The following is a 16,234-nucleotide window of genomic DNA, read 5'->3' as shown; positions in this document are numbered from 1 at the left end:
TTGGAATGTTTAAATAAAAATGAACATTTAACTTTTTTTCACACAAAATTTAATTCAGCTCCAATTTGTTTTATTTTACCAAGGGTAACAGGAGAAAATGGACCCCTAAAAATGTTATACAATTTGTCCTGAGTACGCCGATACCCCATATGTGGGGGTAAACCACTGTTTGGGCGCATGACAGAGCTCGGAAGCGAAGGAGCGCCATTTGACTTTTCAATGCAAAATTGACTGGAATTGAGATGGGACGCCATGTTGCGTTTGGAGAGCCCCTGATGTGCCTAAACATTGAAATCCCCCACAAGTGACACCATTTTGGAAAGTAGACCCCCTAAGGAACTTATCTAGAGGTGTGGTGAGCACTTTGACCCACCAAGTGCTTCACAGAAGTTTATAATGCAGAACCGTAAAAATAAAAAATCATATTTTTTCACAAAAATGATCTTTTCGCCCCCAATTTTTTATTTTCCCAAGGGTAAGAGTAGAAATTGGACCCCAAGAGTTGTTGTACAATTTGTCCTGAGTACGCTGATACCCCATATGTGGGGGTAAACCACTGTTTGGGCGCATGGGAGAGCTCGGAAGGGAAGGAGCGCCGTTTGACTTTTCACTGCAAAATTGACAGGAATTGAGATGGAACGCCATGTTGGGTTTGAGAAGCCCCTGATGTGCCTAAACATTGAAACCCCCCACAAGTGACACCATTTTGGAAAGTAGACCCCCTACGGAACTTATCTAGAGGTGTGGTGAGCACTTTGACCCACCAAGTGCTTCACAGGAGTTTATAATGCAGGACCGTAAAAATAAAAAATCATATTTTTTCACAAAAATGATCTTTTCGCCCCCAATTTTTTATTTTCCCAAGGGTAAGAGAAGAAATTGGACCACAAAAGTTGTTGTGCAATTTGTCCTGAGTACGCTGATACCCCATATGTGGGGGTAAACCACTGTTTGGGCGCATGGGAGAGCTCGGAAGGGAAGGAGCGCCATTTGACTTTTCACTGCAAAATTGAAAGGAATTGAGATGGGACGCCATGTTGCGTTTGGAGAGCCACTGATGTGCCTAAACATTGAAACCCCCCACAAGTGACACCATTTTGGAAAGTAGACCCCCTAAGGAACTTATCTAGAGGTGTGGTGAGCACTTTGACCCACCAAGTGCTTCACAGAAGTTTATAATGCAGAGCCGTAAAAATAAAACAAAATTTTTTTCCCACAAAAATTATTTTTTAGCCCCAGTTTTGTATTTTCCCAAGGGTAACAGGAGAAATTGGACCCCAAAAGTTGTTCTCCAATGTGTTCCGAGTACGCTGATACCCCATATGTTGGGGTAAACCCCTGTTTGGGCGCACGGGAGAGCTTGGAAGGGAAGGAGCACTGTTTTACTTTTTCAACGCAGAATTGGCTGGAATTGAAATGGGACGCCATGTCACATTTGGAGAGCCCCTGATGTGCCTAAACAGTGGAAACCCCCCAATTATAACTGAAACCCTAATCCACACACACCCCTAACCCTAATCCCAACGGTAACCCTAACCACACCTCTAACCCAGACACACCCCTAGCCCTAATCCCAACCCTATTCCCAACCGTAACTGTAATCCAAACCCTAACCCTAACTTGAGCCCCAACCCTAACCCTAACTTTAGCCCCAACCCTAAATGTAGCCCTAACCCAAGCCCTAGCCCTAACCCTAGCCCTAACCCTAGCTCTAACCCTAACCCTAGCCCTAACCCTAATGGGAAAATGGAAATAAATACATTTTTTATTTTTTTTTTATTTTCCCTAACTAAGGCTACGTTCACATTAGCGTTCTGCGCCACAGCATCGGGCGCCGCAGCGTCGCCGCATGCGTCATGCGCCCCTATATTTAACATGGGGGCGCATGGACATGCGTTGCACTTGCGTTTTGCGACGCATGCGTCACTGCAGCGCACGCGTCATGGCGCAGAGGACGCAGCAAGTTGCATTTTTTGTGCGTACAAAATCAAGCAAAAAACGGACGCATGCGTCGCAAAACGCAGCGTTGTGCATGCGTTGTGCATGCGGTGTTCCTGCGTTGTGCGTTGCGTCGCCGACGCTGCGGCGCACAACGCAAATGTGAACGTAGCCTAAGCCGGTGATGAAGGGGGGTTTGATTTACTTTTATAGCGGGTTATTTAGCGGATTTTTATGATTGGCAGCCGTCACACACCGAAAGACGCTTTTTATTGCAAAAATATTTTTTGCGTTACCACATTTTGAGAGCTATAATTTTTCCATATTTGAGTCCACAGAGTCATGTGAGGTCTTGTTTTTTGCGGGACGAGTTGACGTTTTTATTGGTAACATGTTCGGGCATGGGAGATTTTTTGATTGCTTTTTATTCCGATTTTTGTGAGGCATAATGACCAAAAACCAGCTATTCATTAATTTCTTTTGGGGGAGGCGTTTATACCGTTCCGCGTTTGGTAAAATTGATAAAGCAGTTTTATTCTTTGGGTCAGTACGATTACAGCGATATCTCATTTACATCATTTTTTTATGTTTTGGCGCTTTTATACGATAAAAGCTATTTTATAGAAAAAATAATTATTTTGGCATCGCTTTATTCTGAGGACTATAACTTTTTTATTTTTTCGCTGATGATGGTGTATGGTAGCTCATTTTTTGCGGGACAAGATGACATTTTCAGCGGTACCATGTTTATTTATATCCGTCTTTTTGATCGCGTGTTATTCCACTTTTTGATTGGCGGTATGAGAATAAAGTGTTGTTTTTTGCCTCGTTTTTTTTTTTTTTTTTTACGGTGTTCACTGAAGGGGTTAACTATTTATGTAGTTTTATAGGTGGGGTCGTTACGGACGCGGCGATACTAAATATGTGTACTTTTATTGTTTGATTTTTTTTTAATTTAGATAAAGAAATGTATTTATGGGAATAATATATATATATTTTTTTAATTTAGGAATTTTTTTTTTATTTTTTTTTTACACATGTGGACATTTTTTTTAAACTTTTTTACTTTGTCCCAGGGGGGGACATCACAGATCGGTGATTTGACAGTGTGCACAGCACTCTGTCATATCACCGATCTCACTGACAGGGCTGCAGGCTTACCAGCGTCTGCACTGAGCAGACACTTGGAAAGCCACCTCCTTCCCTGCAGGACCCGGATGCCGCGGCCATCTTGGATCCGGGACCTGCAGCGAGGAAGGAGGTAGGAGACCCTCGGAGCAACGCGATCACATCGCGTTGCTCCGGGGGTCTCAGGGAAGCACGCAGGGAGCCCCCTCCCTGCGCGATGCTTCCCTATACCGCCGTTACACTGCGATCATGTTTGATCGCGGTGTGCCGGGGGTTAATGTGCCAGGGGCGGTCCGTGACCGCTCCTGGCACATAGTGCCGGATGTCAGCTGCGATAGTCAGCTGACACCCGGCCGCGATCGGCCGCGCTCCCCCCGTGAGCGCGGCCGATCGTGCTGGACGTACTATTCCATCCTTGGGAAGTAGGGCCCACCCCACATGGACGGAATAGTACGTCCAATGACAGAAAGGGGTTAAGGGTAGGATAATTTTAACATTGAGAGATAGAATATCAAAAATAAAATACAGAAAATCACATTGTATAAATTATATAAATGTATTTGCATTTTGCAGTGAGAAATAAGTATTTGATCCTCTACCTACCATTAAGAGTTCTGGCTCCTACAGACCAGTTAGACACTCTTAATCTACTCATTACCTGCATTAAAGACAGCTGTCTTACATAGTCACCTTTATAAAAGACTCTTGTCCACAGACTCAATTAATCAGTCAGACTCTAATGTCTACAACATGGGCAAGACCAAAGAGGATAAATAAGGATGTCAGTGACAAGACCATAGACCTGCACAAAGCTGGAATGGGCTGCAAAACCATAAATAAGATGCTGGGTGAGAAAGAGACAACTGTTGGTGGAATAGTAAGAAAATGGAAAATGACTGTCAATCGACATCGATCTGGGGCACCATGCAAAATCTCATCTCGTGGGGTATCCTTGATCATGAGGAAGGTGAGAGATCAGCCTAAAACTACACTGGGGGAACTTGTTAATGATCTCAAGGCAGCTGGGACCACAGTCACCAAGAAAACCCTTGCTAACACATTAAAGGTTTAAAATCCTGCAGTGCCCGCAAGGTCCCCCCTGCTCAAGAAGGCTCATGTGCAGGCCCATCTGAAGTTTGCCAATGAACATCTGGATGATTTTATGAGCGATTGAGAGAAGGTGCTGTGGTCATATGAGACAAAAATTGATCTCTTTGGCATTAACTCAACTCACCGTGTTTGGAGGAAGAGAAATGCTGCCTATGACCCAAAGAACACTATCCCCACTGTCAAGCATGGAGGAAACATAATGTTTTGGGGGTATTTCTCTGTTAAGGGCACAGGACTTCTTCACCATATCAAAGGGAGAATGGATGGAGCCATGTACTGTAAAATCCTGAGTGACAACCTCCTTCCCTCAGCCAGGACATTAAACATGGGTCGTGGCTAGGTTTTCCAGCAAGAAAATGATCCAAAACACACAGCCAAGGCAACAAAGGAGTGGCTCAAAAAGAAGCACATTAAAGCCATGGAGTGGCCTAGCCAGTCTCCAGACCTTAATCCCATAGAAAACTTATGAAGGAGTTGTAGATTCGAGTTGTCAAGCGACAGTCTCAAAATCTTAATGATTTAGAGATGATCTGCAAAGAAGAGTGGACCAAAATTCCTCCTGACATGTGCGCCATCCTCATCCTCAACTACACAAACCGTCTGACTGCTGTGCTTACCAACAAGGGTTTTGCCTCCAAGTATTAAGTCTTGTTCGCCAGAGGAATCAAATACTTATTTCTCACTACAAATTGCAAATATATTTATATGATGTGTTTTTTTGGATTTTATTTTTGATATTCTATCTCTCAATGTTAAAATTAACCTACACTTAAAATTATAAACTGTTCAATGTCTTTTTCAGTGGGCAAACTTATAAAATCAGCAAGGGATCAAATACTTATTTCCCCCACTGTATAGCACCATCATATTCCACAGCGCTTTACAGACATTATCATCACTGTCCCCATTGGGGATCACAACCTATATTGTCTACCAGTATGTGTTTGGAGTGTGGGAGGAAACCGGAGAACCCAAAGGAAACCCACACAAGAATGGGGAGAACATACATACCCCTTGCAGATGTTTCCATTTTGGGATTTAAACCCAGGACTCCAGCACAGCAAAGAAACAGTGCTAACTACTATTCAGCCCTTTGCAATAAAATGCTCCTTATGAACTCACAAATATCAACATTATCAACATCCCAGACATCATCCGACAGGTGGTGCAAGTTAAAAGAAGTGGCATGATTTATTCGTGGATCTTAGATGAAAAGTTAGTCTAGAATCAAACGACCATTTTTCTCTGATGCAATAAAATTGGTTCGATTATGGGAATCACACTTTGATCAGAGTTTGACTAGATTGCGATCCGATTTTGTCAGATATGGAGAATAAAAAAAAAACAAGAAAAAACACAAGAAATACACATTCCCCATATAAACATCCAATGCTAGGTAGAATGCAATAATACCTTACAATCATTTCCATAGGTGAGACAATAACCGTTTGTATCTGGTGCTATGTCTGGGGAGATTGGTCCAAAACCGGGGTGGTCACAGCACCCTGGTTTTGGACCAATCTCCCACAAGAATGGAGGGATATAGGAACCTTCCCCTGATGAGTATAAGAAATCGAAACGCGTAGGGAGGTATCTATCATATATTTGGGGTTTCTATTAGAACTGGTGACATATAGTGATGGGGTATTTGCATGGATGAGAATTTGCCAGATATAGCACCAGATACAAACGGTTATTGTCTCACCTATGAAAAAGAATAGGGTGAGACTGTCCCCCTTTTTCACACCATTTAGAAACCACTTTAAGGTATTATTGCATTCTACCCAACATTGGATGTTTATATGGGGAATGTGTATTTCTTGTGTTTTTTTTGGGGGGGGGGGTTGCTGAAAGGTACATGGTGTGAAACTGTGCAATTCTCTTCATTTGTTAAGAGAATTTCGTAACAAGACCCTCAACAGATCGAGGTCTGTGGTATTGTGGTTTAATTGGCATTCCTTTGAATGTGATATATTGTGAGTCCCATATTTTTATTATTATCTATTTGGTACACTATTTTAAATGAATATATTAAAAGTTAGTTTTTAATTAATTAATCACACCCTGCTTTTTGTATAATATTTTTTGATTGGTGGTCATAGCTTTCTAAAACAGATATGGAGAATAAATGAAAAAAAAAAAGTTTCTCCATCTTCTCCGTTCCATCTGTCTATGAAAATCGGACCTCACTTGGATGTCATCCGAGTGTAGTTTTTAAATGGACTCATAGACTTGAGTGGCAAAGGAAGTTCCGATTATAGGAGGCAAAATGTGAACATCGGTCATTTGCCGTTTTTTTAGTGCGGTGTTTTGAGAGATCTCTCCTTGTTATATATGGACAATTATTCATTATGAATTATGAGGCAGGTATTCATTGGCGCACATAGAGTGGATGTGTGACCACTTCTATTTCATTCATGTGGACATAACATTTAGATAAGGGATTAAGTCCATTTTACTGTTTATACTGTTTATTTTGGTGCAAAAGTTGGTTTTTTTATATGTGCTGATTATCATTTAGTATTGTACATTCTACATTTCTTATTTATCTAGTAAAAATATGAATATTTATATTCATATTGGGTCCTCTGCGCGGATTTAATTATTTAATTATTTATTCTATATAGGATTCGTTCCTTTAACCACATTGTGGTGGTGGTTTAAATCTGCAGCATTATATCCCAGCTGGTCTCTAAGCGCCACTGTAAAATGTATACATTTATCAAAATGTGAACATCCCCATACAATAACATGGGGACGAGTGCTATCCTTCAAAACAATAGTTAGCACTCATTTGATATTTACGGTCATGGGCACAAGCACTTAGTGTGAGGGCACACAATTAGATTTTTTTTTTAGGATTTTGAACCAAAACCAGTTGTGGATCATAAAGGGAGAGAAAGTATAAAAGATGAACAGTACTACACTTTTTTTTTATAATCGATTCCTGGTTTTACGTATCTGCAATTCCTGTCTCAAAGGCTTAACACAAACCTGAACATTTGGCGACACCCTGGGTCATCTTTCATCTTAGTTTTAAGAATAGAAGTGGATTTTTACACAAATGAAGCTAAACATAGACTTCTCATTTGTTATCCTTGTCATTCACAATGTCATTGACACATTGTCACCTCCAAGACTTTCCTTGTGAAAGTAAATTTCATCCATCCAACAAAGAGCAAACATCCTGGTCACAATTCTCCATGTTCACATACGGTGAGAAACATGCTTCCATTAGTCTACACAAAAATCCACCCACAATGCATTTTACCACCCTGTTAAGTAATGATGACATAGGTAGGGGTAATTGTCTTCTATAAAAAGGCACTGAAGAAGAGTTGAGGAGCTTCCCCATCACTTGATATAGTCAAGTTTCTATATCTAATGTGTTGGCTGAACCCTACAGGAATGGGGACATGGAGAAATATGAGGCTGGCAACATGCTTCATTCTTATAGCATTGCTAAGTCAGTTTAGTGTACAAGGTGAGTGTATGTATTAGCATCGTAATGTAGGCTCTACTTATCCTGGGGAAAAAAATTAAATCGCTGTGTTAATTTTATATCAAAACTTCTTGCCAATACAGTGTTGGTGTCCCGACTGGCACTCAGCACCTTAGGCACATGCCCCGTCAGGAATGTCTGCTTTTTTCCAAAGTGATTTTTATCCTTGGTTAATTGTTCAAAATTATTCTTTATGTTTTTCTTTTTTCTTTTAAAGCAGGTATGATGTCATCTGACATTTCAGTGGAACAGATGTCTGGTAAGGATCCACTTTTATTTTTGTGCTTAGACAAAAATGCAACAAAAAAGTTAATAATCGAGTTGAGCAAATGTCTCCAAAGTTCGATAGATACAGGTTTTCTCACTTCGGGGGTGAACTGGAATCATCTAGGATTAAATTATTTTTATAATCACCTCTTTAGTGTAATTTCCTTACTTGTCCTGCTGCCGACAGACCAATGATCAGCTCTTCTAGCTTCTGTCTTCTATTTTCCTTCTGGGTAGGTCATCCGTAGGTGGAAATAGGGCATTATTTCGCACTTTGAAGTGCGTTGTGCCCCATGTTGTCACATGAGGTGCAAAGCTTGATGCTGACGTGTCTCAAGCCCCAGGTGACATGGTGGGATTTAGAGAATGGGAGACACTACGAGAAGGAAGAAAGAAGATATATTCACTCATTTCTAGTTATTGATCATCATTGTTTCCAATTATATATAATGTGCAGATAACAAATGAATCACAATTTGAATGGCCATTTATTCACCAAGTTCACCAAACTCAAATAATCATCTCATATTTGAAATTGGAAGTCCGTCCTGTAGCTCTTGTTGACATTCCTAACTATAGGCAAATATCTGCTTTGTGTGCTCAACAGAACTGATTCAACAAAACATAATTAGAAGTATACAGAACACTTGGGTTCACACAACCCTATGCTGACAAAACAAGTGTTTACCGTGAAGATAACAGATTATGGCTTATTGACATTGCACTTTCTCCAGTCACTCAGTTATTACTCATGAATTGCAATTGTTTATTGATATTGAACTAGAACATAGCAAGAATTCTAGAAAGTCATCCTTTTCTTCAAAAACAAAATTGAAAAATATATGAAATACGCTTGAGTTCTAAAGATAATTTAATACTCTGTTCATGGTAATGTCAAAGCTTCCATTAATTATTGGGTCATGACCACTAGACCAGATCCATTTTACCAACTGTTTAGTTATTTTTTAATGGCAAGAATAGATATTGCAAATTCTTGCCATCAGCAATACTGAAAGCCTGATGAACCCTCTGAACACAATGTTATTATATTTAATGATATTTCTGGATTCATAAAAACGTCAACTTGAGCAGTGCATATGTTACTTTCGAAAACTATACTCATCATTTCAATACCCTACTGCTCCAAAGGTGCTGTTCTGGATATCTGCCCCAGTCTCTACTGACTTCCTGCAGTAATCCTGTCCTGTATATTATTCATGTAACCTCTGCAGCCAATCACTGACCTCAGTGGTCACATTTTGTACATGCTAGAAACCTAATTGAGGCCAGTGATTGGCCGCAATGATCACGGGAATGATGTACAACAAGGGATTCCTGCAGGAAGTAAACAGAAAGGTCAACGGATATTACAATTGTCAAAAGTATCTGTCTGGAGTGAGATGCACCCAAATATCAATAAATAGACCAAAAAGAAAAAGAAACAGTGCTGCAAAATATCTCACACATATATATATACACCTTTGTTAAATATAAAGTTATACAATAATTTTGTTAAAAAATTAAAGTAACTGGAGGGCTAGCAACAAACCACCCAATGCTGTACATAGTATATCATTGGTATAAACGTATACCTCTTACAGTGCATTCCCTGGTGGTATCCCTAGTGGTGGTAACTACATAAATCCATAAAAAGAGTATAGGGCAGAAATTTACATAACAATTATGTGGAGCCCTGTGAGGTTTGTAGCCCTGTGCTCCAAGGACTGTTTCACCCAGCTTCCTCAGAGGGCATCTAGGAAGTAACACCAGAACACAGGCAGGGATGCTTACCTGTTCAAGGCCTCCAACAATTGCACTACCCAGGGTGCACCAGGCCCAAGTAAAGATAGCAAACAACACAGGTGCAAATAATACCGATGCAGCCAACCTACAATCAGGAATTGGCTGCTTGGAGCACCCGTGCAAAAAATAGTCTGTATGTGGCATGTTCACACAGGACTGCAAAGTATATGGTGAAAAGCCTATTAATGACGCCATATATATAGCGGGCTAACCATGATGCATCCTGTGTGAACAGAGGCCACAGTGTACAGAGCCATCTAGGGCCCTGGCTGCATCGGTATTATTTGCACCTGTGTTGTTTGCTATCTTTACTTGGGCCTGGTGCACCCTGGGTAGTGCAATTGTTGGAGGCCTTGAACAGGTAAGCATCCCTGCCTGTGTTCTGGTGTTTTTTTGTTTAGTTTAGTGGAGGTTTTCCTCCAATGGTGTTTTTCATCTAGGAAGTAAGCAGAGACTAACAGAGACCACAGAAAATATATTGCTGGAGTGATAGAAAATTAATGAAGTGAGAGAATATATATATGTTTTTTTATGTGACCAATAGCTTGCTTTTGCCTTAATTTTATACATCCAAAAAAACTTTTAAAAAATGTAATTTACTTAGTATTTTATTAAGAGTAGAGGTTTTGATAGTATATTGCGTCTTACATATGCTTTCAGTCTTTGTCATTCTAAAGTTCCAAAAAATGTTCAATCAACTAATGACTTATGTGTTCCTTCTGTAGGCACACAAGTGACCCTTATTGGAACTACAGCTCCAGTAATGAGAAGTAAGTACATAATATCCTAAGAAGAATATTAAAATTTGATAGCACTAGCTATGAATATATGTGTCGTCAGTACAAAGGACTGGCGCATGACTTATTCATACCAAGCACCACACTTGGGCCCAGGGGGCACTCATTACGGGTGGAAGAAAGGCAATTCCGACAGCTAAATAGGAAAGGGTTCTTTACAGATAGATCAGTCAGAATATGGAATGCCGACCACAAGAGGTAGTAATGGCAGACGCTATAACAGCTTTTCAAAAAGGGCTGGATGATTTCCCCAGTACACATAACACTGTGAGTTAAAGATAATGTAGTAGCAAAATGAATATTTGGTAGTTAAAGGCTGAACTTGATGAACCTAGGTATTTATTCAACCTATGTTACTAAATATACACTTTGAAAATGAAGTAACCTCTACTAACCTCTCTAAAGAAAGGAAAAAAACAGAACTTGAAATTTTCTTTTTGGAAATACCTGTATTTTGCCACAAATCGCATATAGTCTAAGTGGCCTGAAAAGATGTGTATAATGCTGTGAGGTCTCCTAGGCCTGCATCCAATCCCTTTCAAGCTCCTTATCTCCTTCTCAACATATGTTGTACAGTTACGTCATATGCCGGGTCTATGACTTTGATACGGGTTTGCAAGCCAAGCCCACATGTTTCCCAGCAGATGATGATTGTGTTACTCAGCCATCAACTGTCTGTGAAAGCCAATGGAGGAGAGATGTTCCGTCCTTGGTTGTTAGCCTATTAAATGCAGCTGTCAATCTTTGTCAGCGGCATTTAATGGGCATGTGATTCAATAAACAAGTAGCTCCCCTCACCCTCAGAACTAGTGTTGAGCATTCCGATACCGCAAGTATCGGGTATCGGCCGATATTTGCTGTATCGGAATTCCGATACCGGTATTCCGATACTTTTGTGGTATCGGGTATCGGTATCGAAACAACATTAATGTGTAAAATAAAGAATTAAAATAAAAAATATTGCTATACTCACCTCTCCGACGCAGCCTGCACCTTACCGAGGGAACCGGCAGCGTTGTTTGCTTAAAATTCGCGCTTTAACTTCCTTACGCGAAGTCCCGGCTTGTGATTGGTCGCGCGCCGCCCATGTGGCCGGGACGCAACCAATCACAGCAAGCCGTGACGTAATTTCAGGTCCTTCAGGATTTTAAAATTACGTTCCGGCATTGTGATTGGTTGCGTCGCAGTCACATGGGCGACGCAACCAATCACAAGCCGTGACGTCACGGGAGGCTGGACACGCGCGCATTTTAAAATGCGCGCGTCTCCTGCCTCCCGTGACGTCACGGCTTGTGATTGGTTGCGTCGCCCATGTGACTGCGACGCAACCAATCACAATGCCGGAACGTAATTTTAAAATCCTGAAGGACCTGAAATTACGTCACGGCTTGCTGTGATTGGTTGCGTCCCGGCCACATGGGCGACGCAACCAATCACAAGCCGTGACGTCACGGGAGGCTGGACACGCGCGCATTTTAAAATGCGCGCGTCTCCTGCCTCCCGTGACGTCACGGCTTGTGATTGGTTGCGTCGCCCATGTGACTGCGACGCAACCAATCACAATGCCGGAACGTAATTTTAAAATCCTGAAGGACCTGAAATTACGTCACGGCTTGCTGTGATTGGTTGCGTCCCGGCCACATGGGCGACGCAACCAATCACAAGCCGGGACTTCGTGTAAGGAAGTTAAAGCGCGAATTTTAAGCAAACAACGCTGCCGGTTCCCTCGGTAAGGTGCAGGCTGCGTCGGAGAGGTGAGTATAGCAATATTTTTTATTTTAATTCTTTATTTTACACATTAATATGGTTCCCAGGGCCTGAAGGAGAGTTTCCTCTCCTTCAGTCCCTGGGAACCATCAGGGATACCGTCCGATACATGAGTCCCATTGACTTGTATTGGTATTGGGTATCGGTATCGGATTGGATCCGATACTTTGCCGGTATCGGCCGATACTTTCCGATACCGATACTTTCAAGTATCGGACGGTATCGCTCAACACTACTCAGAACCTCCAAACACAGAGTGAAACAGCCCTGGCTCACATCGCAAACCCGATTTCTCCAGCGATGCTCTAGGAGTGCTGAACGCTTATGGAGGAAAACACGCACACCAGAAGACTTCACACACTTCAAATTTATGTTAAGAACCTACAACTCTGCCCTTCACCTCGCCAAACAGACCTACTACACCATCCTGATCTCCTCACTATCCAGCAACCCCAAGAAACTTTGTAACACCTTTCACTCCCTCCTCCGGCCAAAAGTACAAGATCCTATCACAGACATTTGTGCTGATGACCTGGCCTCCCACTGAAAATAGACAATATCCGTCAGGAAATCTGCTCCCAGTCACCAAGTACAATGACTCCCATCCCTCCCTGCATCTCCCCTGGCTCACTCTCCACATTCGATCCCATCACAGAAGAAGAAGTCTCCAAGCTCCTCTCCTCGTCCGACTACATGCACTACCGACCCCATTCCCTCACACCTCCTCCAGTCTCTCTCTCCAGTAGTCACAACTCACCTAACCACAATCTTTAATCTCTCCCTCTCCTCTGGCATTTTCCCCTCCTCCTTCAAACACTCTATCATTACTCCATTACTAAAAAAACCCACCCTCGACCCATCCTGCACAAACAACTACAGACCGGTCTCCAATCTCCCCTTCATCTCTAAACTCTTGGAGCGTCTGATCTACTCCCGCCTTACCCGTTACCTCTCCACTCATTCCCTCCTAGACCCTTCACAGTCCGGTTTCCGCCCCCTACATTCGACAGAAACTGCACTCATCAAGGTGACCAATGACCTTCTGACAGCAAAATGTAACGGTGACCACTCTCTGCTCATTCTTCTCGACCTTTCTGCAGCTTTTGACACTGTTGACCACCCTCTCCCACTCTCTAGGCACCAGTCACTAGGCATTAAGGACACTGCTCTCCCCTGGTTCTCCTCCTATCTTTCTGACTGCTCCTTCAGTGTTCTGTTCTCTGGTTCCACTTCATCTCTTCTTCCTCTCACTGTCAGGGTACCCCAGGGCTCAGTCCTTGGCCCCCTTCTCTTCTCCATCTACACAGCCCCAATTGGACAGACATCAGCAGATTTGGCTTTCAGTACCATCTTTATGCTGATGACACACAACTATACACGTCATCCCCTGACCTTACCCCTGCTGTACTACAGAACGCCACTGACTGTCTGTCCGCAGTCTCCAACATCATGTCCACTCTCTATCTGAAACTCAACCTCTCCAAAACTGAACTTCTTCTGCTCCCGCCATCTACTAACCTCCCTAAATCTGACATTTCCCTCTCTGTGGGTGGCACCATAATAACACCCCGGCAGCAGGCGCGCTGTCTGGGTGTTTTGTTTGACTCCGATCTCTCCTTCACATCCCATGTACAATCTCTTGCCTGCTTGTGCCGCTTACACCTAAAGAACATCTCTAGAATCCGCCCTTTTCTTACCATGGAGACAACAAAAACCCTCACTGTCGCCCTGATCCACTCCCACCTGGACTACTGCAATGCTCTATTAATTGGCCTCCCCCTTACTCGACTTTCCCCTCACCAGTCCATCCTTAATGCAGCAGCCAGGGTTGTCCATCTGGCTAATCGTTACTCAGATGCATCCGCTCTTCGCCAGTCAATACACTGGCTGCCCATTCATTACAGGATACAATTGAAAGTTCTTGTTCTCACCCACAAAGCTCTCCACAGTGCGGCACCCCCATTTATCTCCTCCCTCATTTCGGTCTATCGACCTAACCGACCGCTGTGCTCTGCAAATGACTTTCGACTAACCTCGGCATTAATCCGTACCTCCCACTCCCGACTCCAAGACTTCTCCCGTGCTGCGCCAATCCTCTGGAATGCTCTACCACAAGATATTAGGACCATCCACAACTTGCATAGTTTTAGGCGCTCCCTCAAAACACATTTGTTCAGAGCTGCCTACCACATTAACTAATCAAGGTCATTTTATGTTTGTGTGTGTAGCCCATTCACTATCTCCATCTATCCCCCACCCCCTGAAGATGGCTGGACCATCATTGTAAATACATAATTGTAAATACACACCTGTACTTTGTATCTCCCCCACCTCATTGTAGATTGTAAGCTCTCACAAGCAGGGTCGTCTTATTTTGCTTTATTATTGTATTGCTAACATTGTTACCTATGATTGTTGTTTGAAACTGTTAAACTGTAAAGCGCTGCAGAATATGTTGGCGCTATATAAATAAAGATTATTATTATTATTATAATGAGCCCATTGGCGTGCCTCTGATGTGATCGCGGGGCACCGATGGGTTGCCATGACAACCAGGGTTCTGCTGAAGCCCTCCTTGCTTGTTATGACAGTACTCCTGTGAAAGCCAACCTGTACAATGTTCAATGATTCAAGTCCCCTCGGAGGACAAACAAAAACAGCAGACTGAAAAAAAATGTTTTTAAAATATGAAAAAAAAAGCATAAAAGTTCATATCACCCCCTTTCCCTCCTTGATAAATAAAGAAATAAAAAAATGAAAAACACATATTTGGCATTGCTACGTCTGTGGAAGTCTGATCTATCAAAATATAAAACAAATTACTCTGATCGGTAAATGGCGTAATGAGAACAATAATCAAATCACCACAATTATTTTTTTTTGCCGCCACAAAATGTAATAAAAGGTGTTCAATATATCGTATCTACCCCAAAATGGAACCAATAAAAACATCAGATCAGTGCATAAAAGATAAGCCCTCACACTTCTGCATCAACCAAAAATTAAAAAGGTTACAGATCTTGTAAAATGGCGACACATGAGAATTTTTTTTTAAAATTTTCACATTTTTTTTTTTTACCACTTAAAAAGAAACTCTGTATGTTTGTTATCTGCACAATCGTACTGACCTGGAGAATAATGTTGCTGGGTAATTCTTTTTTGTATAGCGAACATAGTAAATAAAAAACCTAAAAACTAATTGTGGAGTTGCAATTTTTTTGCAATTTTGAAACACACTGAATTTTTTTCCGCTTTCCAGTGTGTCACATGATAAAATTAATAAAGTCATTCAAAAGTGCAACTTGTTTAGCCAAAACAATCCACCATACGGTTATATGGACAGAAATATAAAAAAGTTATGGCTCTTGGAAGAAAGGAAGAAAAAAACGAAACAAAAAAAAAAAGGAAAATTGCCTGCTGATGGTTACAAGATTATTTCCACAATATTATTCATATCTCAAAGGCTTAAAATGCTAAAATAAAGTTGTGAAATCAGTTTTCAAAAAGTGCCCAGCTCGTGACTCCAGATTTCACCACCTGAAGCACTAGTCATAAACCACTAATGGTTAGTCTCAATAAAGGGATTATGTAGGCTTGGGTTAAAAGTCTGCAGTCATTTTATAAAGTTGTCAAGATTCGATAGTCTGCAGTGACAAAGATGGAGTGGAGACTTTTGTCCCAAACCTGAACTACCCCTGCAAAGTAGGAATATGTCCATATCTATTTATATAATTACCTTAAATTGTCTGTCATCCATATCCATCTGGACGTCCTCGAATCCCACAATCCACCGCTCTGCACCAGAAGTAAGACGACCACAATTGGAATACCCAAGTGATGGGTATTCCAATATGGCACCCGCTGGTGGTACCAGGCCCTTGCACAGTACCACCAGTGGGTCATCACCGGACCCCCCGCTGCT

The 16,234-nt window shown here is 41.9% G+C and overlaps 1 long non-coding RNA gene across 6 annotated transcripts in view; it reads right to left on the bottom strand.

Moving 5' to 3' along the window:
- The window catches only part of LOC143806871 (uncharacterized), a 158,391-nt gene that overhangs the window by 132,531 nt on the left and 9,626 nt on the right, over nucleotides 1–16,234 (bottom strand). For all 6 annotated transcript variants that reach the window (XR_013221578.1, XR_013221581.1, XR_013221576.1 and 3 more), the window contains exon 2: nucleotides 8,093–8,321. This is a non-coding gene — a long non-coding RNA (uncharacterized LOC143806871). The remainder of the gene's footprint in view (nucleotides 1–8,092; nucleotides 8,322–16,234) is intronic.

Source organism: Ranitomeya variabilis, chromosome 2 (assembly GCF_051348905.1).
Source record: "Ranitomeya variabilis isolate aRanVar5 chromosome 2, aRanVar5.hap1, whole genome shotgun sequence".
Taxonomy (NCBI): Eukaryota; Metazoa; Chordata; class Amphibia; order Anura; family Dendrobatidae; genus Ranitomeya; species Ranitomeya variabilis.
This window is presented reverse-complemented; position numbering and strand designations above follow the sequence as displayed.